Below are 8,248 nucleotides of genomic sequence, written 5' to 3'. Positions count from 1 at the left end.
ACTCTGCTAGTATGCTGTAGATCTACAAAACCCTCAGGTTGTGTCATGTACACATCCTCGAGCAAGTTTCCATTCAGAAACGCGGTTTTGACATCCATCTGGCATATCTCATAGTCATGGTAGGCTGCAATAGCAAGCATGATCCGAATGGACTTAAACATCGCTACTGGAGAAAAAGTTTCATCATAGTCAATACCATGAATCTGCTTGAAACCTTTAGCTACCAAGCGACCCTTATAGATAAGTCCATCCATGTCAGTCTTTCTCTTAAAGACCCACTTACACCCAATGAGTTTTACCCCTTCAGGTGGATCAACCAAAGTCCATACTTGATTGGTGTACATGGATTCCATCTCGGATCTCATGGCTTCTAGCCATTTCTCGGAATCTGGTCTCATCACAGCTTCCTGATAGGTGGTAGGCTCATCCTCTATGAGCACAACATCATCATGGTCAGACAAGAGAAATGAGTATCTCTCAGGCTGACGGCGTACCCTATCAGACCTGCGAAGAGGTATGTCTACTTGAACTGGCTGTTGTTCCTCAACTCCTTGTGGAACAACCTTATCCACAACACTTTGTGGTTCCAGTTCAACTTCCATCGAGGCTTCAGTGCTAGGATCCGCATCTTGAACTTCTTCAAGATCAAATGTACTCCACTAGTCTTTCTAGAAACAAAGTCCCTTTCTAGAAAGACTCCAGTCTTTGCCACAACTATCTTGTACTGACTGGGAATGTAGAAGTAATATCCCTTAGTTTCCTTGGGATATCCTATAAAGTAGCACTTGTCGGATTTGGGTCCTAATTTATCTGAGACTTGACGTCTAACGTAAGCCTCACAACCCCAAATCCTCATGAAAGACACCTGGGCATCTCTCCCAGTCCATATCCTATATGGTGTCTTTATCACGGCCTTGGATGGAACTCAGTTGAGTATAAAAGCTGCCGTGTCTAGAGCATAACCCCAAAGAAATGTAGGAAGATCAGTGTGACTCATCATAGATCGCACCATATCTAATAGGGTACGATTCCTCCTTTCGGATACACCATTCTACTGTGGTGTTCCGGGAGGAGTGAGTTGGGATAGGATCTCACACTCTGCTAGATAGTCACGAAACTCATGGCTAAGGTATTCTCCACCTCGATCTGATCGAAGTATCTTAATACTCTTGCCAAGCTGGTTCTGTACTTCATTCTTGAATTCTTTGAACTTTTCAAAGAATTCAGACTTATGTGTCATTAAGTACACATAACCATATCTACTGAAGTCATCAGTAAATGTGATGAAGTACCTATAACCTCCTCTAGCAGCGACATTGAAAGGGCCACATACATCACTATGTATAAGTCCTAACAAATCAGTCGCTCTCTCGCTGTGCCCACTAAAGGGAGTCTTGGTCATCTTGCCTCGTAGGCATGACTCGCATATCTCATATGATTTAAAATCAAATGAGTCCAGCAAACCATCCTTATGGAGCTGGGATAAGCGCTTGTCATTTATATGACCTAAGCGACAGTGCCAGAGGTAGGTTTGGTTCATGTCATTTGACTTGAACCTCTTGGTATTTATGTTATAGATAGGGCTCTCAAGGTCTAGAATATAGAGTCCGTTCATCAGAGGTGCACTACAATAGAACACATCGTTTAAACAGACAGAACAACATTTATTCTTTATTGTAAACGAAAATCCTTTCTTGTCCAAACAAGAAACTGAAATTATGTTCTTAGTCAAGGCAGGCACATAACAATAATCATCTAATTCTAGTACAAGCCTAGAGGGTAGAGATAGATAGTAAGTTCCTACAGCAATAGCAGCAACCCGTGCTCCATTGCCTACTCGTAGGTCTACCTCACCCTTCGTCAATGCCCTGCTATTTCTCAGCGCTTGTACATTAGTACAAATGTGCGAAGCACATTCGGTATCTAATACCCATGATGAAGAAATAGAGAGGTTGACTTCTATAACATGTATACCTGAAGTAGAAATCTTATTTCTCTTCTTCTTAAGATCTTCCAGGTATTCTTTGGAGTTCCTCTTCCAATGCCTTGCTTGTCCTTGATATATGTGACAAAGATGTTCAACCATATCATAAGCACTCATCAACTCATGTTGCTTCTGAAGCTCAGAGTTCATGGTCGCGAGCATAAGACAGGACACATCTAATGCGTCATCTTGATGTTTCTTATAAGCATCTTTGTCAGCTCGCGTGGCAGTGGTAGGAGGTGCCTCCGGAATGGGCTGCTCCAAAACGTACAGTTTATATTCCTGAGTGAGAACTATTCTCAGATTCCTGTACCAGTCCAGGAAATTTTCTCCGTTGAGCTTGTCCTTCTTAAGGACAGAACGCAGAGAGAAGATGTTCGTGTTTGACGTCATGACAATTCTACAACAGAAAAATAAATGCAGAAATAAATATCATATTCTTTTAAATCATTTAATTAGCCCTTCAACTAAATGATGCTCCCACTGAATTCTATAATTCATGTGGGACAAGATCCACATCATACTAACCCTTGAGTTAGCTTTGGCTAATACACCCAAGATTTAGTATGATCGGTAGGTAACGATTACCAATTACATGTCTATACAACTCTTGTTTATAGGATCATTATCCGCAGTTATACTAAAACTTGAGTTAGCTTTGGCTAATATGCCCAAGAATTAATATAAATGTGATTTATGTCATATCTTTCCAACCGTTGGAAGAATGCCTATAGTTGTACTCGATCCAACCGAGTTAACTAGTTACTCAATCTAATTGAGTTGTACTCACCCATGCATTGATAGGCGGGATCAAGATTGTCCCTCCGTACCCTACCAAGATAATATGTGTTGCTCTGCTTTGGCAGATTCAACAACACATGTGATCGAGGTAGTGATAGGTATCACGGCACGGTAGACATTAGAATTGACGTGATTTAGATCTAATCTAAATGTCGATGTTGTATCATATACTTGATATAGATCTAATCTAATCGATAGGGTGCATCTTGTACACGATGTAGATCTAATCTAATCATAAGGGTGCATCTTGTGCACGATTTAGATCTAATCTAATTCGTTAGGCACTAATTAATTACTTAATTAAGCATGCATCACATACACAAGTAATTAACTAAATTTTGTGATTATGTCATGGCCCTACTACGATCTTCTCAAGCCAATGAGAAGATCGGATGGTCAACCTAAGGTCAACAGCTTCTCAAGCTCCTTCCTTTTGACCACCTTGTGTTGCTCGTGCCTTCCTCGTAACTTCGTCTTGAGTGGACCTTCCACCGCTTCAAAATTTACATTACAATTTTGAAACTCGAGTTACATTCAAGTCTAAATCTAATTTACAACCAGAACATAAATAGGAAGGCACGACGCGCAGGTCGCGTATCAAATACAGCACACACAAACACATGACGGCACGCAGGTCGTATTATAAATTACAACACAAATCCAATCATATTGGGTCTTTTTGGGCCATGACTATCATAAAAATAATATATAATTCTAAATTATATTTTTTCATAATTTTCTGTAATTTTACAATTTTTATGAGTAATTTTTTTCCGGCGGTCCCGATTAGTTATTTCGGGCGCAATTGCGAAACGAATCCCCTTGCGGGGCCAGGGTCAGCGCCCCTACCCGCGATCTAACCATCGCGAGGGTTCCTTTGCAATCCAACAGCGCCTTAGCCCGCTGTCCCAAAAAGTTTTGGGGCGAAACTATGCCGTTTTGGAAAAATTCTCTCGGTAGTCGAAGCCTACAAGTGTCGAAACACTTGTGCTTCGCTTCTACGAGAAAAATACTCATAAAAACCATTAAAAACTTAAAATTATAGAAATTCACAGAAGCTATATTTTTCATAAAAATACAAAATAAACTCGTACAAGTCTTCGCACGTGGCTCTGATACCACTGTTGGGTTTTTCGGGCCGCGAAAATCGCTTTTTCGCGTCGCGGAAACCCCGAAACTCCCTAGCCAACGGATCCGTGCAAAGAATTTTTTTTTTTTTCAAAAAACTACGAGTACGAGTTTACTTAGATCTACACTTAGATCTACAAGGGAAAAAGGTTATACCTTTGAAGCGAAGCCCTTCGCAATCCCGCAAGTCCAAGGTACGCCGGATCTCAAGATTGTCAACGTAGACAATCCTCTAGAAGTATCCACACGAACAAGATGTGTTCTCTAACACACAAGGATGGAGAAGAGAACACCACAAGTGTGCTAGCACTTCTTGATGCTCTCGGATGGGATTGGAAGAAGAAGAAAGGAAAAGAAGAGAACACACTCCTCTAAAAAATCTCTATGTGACTTTCACTAACCTTTCTTCTTGGATTAGACTCACTCTCCTTTCTTCTCCCTTGCTTGAAATCCACGACCAAGAGAAGAGAAGGAGAGCTTAGGAGGAGGAAGATCACTTGAATGAGAGTTATTCACCAAAAGAAAACTTCTCTTTTCCATCAAGTGGTGTAACCACCTTCACAATAATCACAATTAATGTGGAGGCCATTAAAGAGAATAGTTGTAACCTCCATGAGGTGGCACATGTGATGATGTGGCACATCATCATTAGTTCTCCTAATGCCAAGTCACAAATGATGTGGCATAAAGTCAAGTCAAACTTGACTCTTCCTCTTCCTCTCAAGTCAAGTCAAACTTGACTTAATCTCTTTCATGGTTGATCTAATCCAACCATTTAATTCAAGCCAATTTAATATAATGAATCTAATTCATTTAATTAAATTGATTTAATGAGTCATAATCTAAATTAGACTCATTGAACACATGAATCAACTTGAGTCCAACTCAATTAGCCCAATTAGGATTACTCTTAATCCAATTTTATTCATCACATGAATCTAATCCTCTTGGTTCATCATATGAACCTAATCTCCATCCACTTGTTCTTTGTGTGTGACCCAATAGGTTCTTGTAATGTTGGCAATGCCCCTAAACTCATTTAGAAGCATAAGTAATGAGCGGTATCTAGCAATACATCATTACTACCCAAGTTACAAGAATGTTGAGATCCAACATCACCTTGTGACTACTAATTGTGACTCCTCACAATATATGACAAATGTCCTTCTATCCTAGACATCTAGATTGATCAATGTGAGGCATAGACCGTGTCATCCTCTGACCAATCTAAATCTTGAACTCCAAGTAGACTCACTCAATCAAATGAGCTCAATATCTCATATTGACTCATTTGGGCATGGCCATGCACTTCGTGGTCTCACTCTATCAAGAATATCGATGTCACTCCCGTCATATAGGAGGGATAGATCCCATCTACATCACTCACATCCCTCTGTATAATTCGTTACATACCCAGTAATGGCCTTTATAGTCCACCCAGTTACGGGTGACGTTTGACGAAACCAAAGTACATAACTCCTTATGTAGGGAACCATGGTGACTTCAGGTCTAAGGACTAATAGTCATACTAATAGCAACATGAGAAAGTATATGACACTCATATAACGATCCATGATACTTTCTCATGGGGGGTCATTTAGTATACATTCTCTAATGCATACCCATGTGTCAACTTGATATCTCTATATCCATGACTTGTGAGATCAAGTCATCGTGTTGACCTACATGCTAGTCTTATTGCATTAACATTGTTCCTGAATGTTAATACTCGACTAGGAATGATTAAGAGTAGTGTTCCCTATATCATCTCACTATCGATTCAACCAATCGATTGATATAGGTAAGAACCTTCTACTCAGGGACGTTATTATACTTAGTTTATTTGACACCAATACAAGTAAGTATAATAACCAAAAACCAAATGCCTTTATTTATATAGAATATGATACAACAAGTTCATAATACAATCATCAAATGATTGGCTCTAGGGCTCTAGCTAACATATTGAAATTAATTTTCCAACTATTATGGCTTCTTCCATCACTATTCTCCGTGTGCTGCCAACTCTAACTGCTACCATCTTTAGCCACCGCAATCGGGTCTAGTCGTCGCATCTATCTTGCTTCTTATTCAGCTGTGCCTCTGGTCCTCTAATAGTACCACACCTCGCAAGGATACGATCCATGACAAAAATAGAATTTGACATTTATTGATCCTATATTCCATAAGGGAATGTACATGTAATCTAGATCAAAATAAAAATGTAAAATCCTAAAACTAATACATCTCTTGCTGTATTTAATGCATATAATCATGTACACACATAAATGCCCTCGACATGTCCGAGGGTCCAATCACACACAATCACAATAATCCATAATAGTTGGAGCCTACAACCACAGAGTTAGCATATCCTACTATTATCCTACCTAAATTATGTATGACATATGCATAATTAAACTGAAAATCAAACACATAGAGGAAAACCCTAGCTCTGATACCAATTGTTAGTTGCTACTCGGAATATAGTATCGGTTCCCCTGTATAAAAATTTTGTACAAGTCTTGAACCTTTCCTAACAACCTATTGTGTTCTTTAGAAATTAAATTTGGAATCATAAACAGAACTTAACATTATTAATTCCAAATTCAATTTATCTGTTCTTAGAGGTTTAGACTTGGATCGCAAATGATGCTTAACATTATTGATCCAAATCAACCTATATTACAAATTTGATTAAATATTTATTTCAGAGATCGGCTTCCAGGTTAAACATGGTGAGGCACTAGGCCTTCTTGGTTATGGGAGCATCCACCACTTCCTAGACAAAGTCTTTCAACGAAATTCAATATTTAATCTCCTTATAGTAACCCAAGGTTTAACCAATAAGAACAATCGAATCACAAGATCGAAAAACAAAAGAAACATAAATTCGAATCATAAATCCGAAACCTAGAATCGTTAGCCTCTTGTGTTTGGTATTTCAAGATCTAAACAAAAGAATAAACTAGTTATGATGCGGAAACTAATAACTAGTTATACCTTTTGTAGCTTATAGACCTCATAATCTTCTGCCGTATTCCTCTTCTTATCTCGGACGTCGTGTGAGCGACGATCTACCGAGACGAGAATCCACCCAAGCCTCCTTCTTCTTCTTGCAAGTTTCAACCACCACCACCAAGCTCTAAGGGATGCTAGGAAACAAAACCTCTTTTCTCTCCTTCTTCCTCTAACAAGATCCGGCCACCTTGAACTCCTTGAGATTAGATGCCGCCGGCCACCAAGGAAGAAGAATAGGAGGAAGAAGAGGGATGAGGGTTGGCCACCACCAAGGAAGAAAAGAGAGGAATAATAGAAGTATTGTTGTGAGGTGAGGCACCTCTACCCTCTCTTTTATATTCCTTGGTCTTGGCAAATAAGGAAAGTTTTAATAAAAACTTCCTTATTTTCCTTGCCAATGAAAGGAAAATTTAGTTAATTAAAAAAATTCCTTTTATTCTTTTAATTGCCGACCCCTACAAGTCCTCCAAACAAGGAAAGTTTTAAACACAAAATTAAAACTTCCTAATTTGTTTCCGGAAATTTTTAAAATAAAAATTTCTCTTTTAAAAATTCCTTTCATGGTTGGTTATAAAAGGAAACTTTTATAAATTAAAATCATTCTATTAAAACATGTGAATGATTACAATAAGGAAAGTTTTCTTCAAAATTAAAATCTTCCTTTCAATCTACAAATAAGGAAATATATCAAACCTTTCTCTTAATCCTTTGTAGAAACTATAAAAGGTAAAATTTAATTTTAAAACTCTCTTTTAAAATCATGTCTTCCACATTAGGAAAGATTTTAAAATAAAATCCTTTTTTTTTATTGTGGTCGGCCACCTCTTGATCCATCCAAGGCTTATCTTGGCCGGCCCTTGCTTGGGCTCCAAGCTTGGATTGGCCGGCCACCTATGGATGGGTAAGAAGGTGGATTTAGGTGGGTATAAGACTTTATAAATAAGAGGCTACTGTAGGACCGTGATCGTTCGATAGAGGGGGGGGGTGAATATCGATTCGAAAACTTGAGTGTAAAAGTACGCAGCGGGAAAGTAAATGAACACAATTGATTTTACTTCGTTCGGAGCCTGTGACGACTCCTACTCGAAGACCCGTGGTCCTTGACCACTTTCATTGGGCAATCACTAGCAATTCGAATGTGATTACAAAAAGAGTGCAAGAAATGCTAATGAAACAAAACACAAAGCTATACCGACAAAAAAGAAAGCTTAAAGAGCAAGGGCGCGTTGTCGGAGCTTTGTTAGCGTCGCTGGAGCACAGAGCAGCAAAGCAATATGGGAATTCTGAGATGATATTGAAGCTCCACCCCTGGGC

Source organism: Zingiber officinale, chromosome 5B (genome assembly GCF_018446385.1).
Source record: "Zingiber officinale cultivar Zhangliang chromosome 5B, Zo_v1.1, whole genome shotgun sequence".
Lineage (NCBI taxonomy): Eukaryota > Viridiplantae > Streptophyta > Magnoliopsida > Zingiberales > Zingiberaceae > Zingiber > Zingiber officinale.
The sequence above is the reverse complement of the archived record's forward strand: the minus strand, read 5'-3'. Positions refer to the sequence as shown.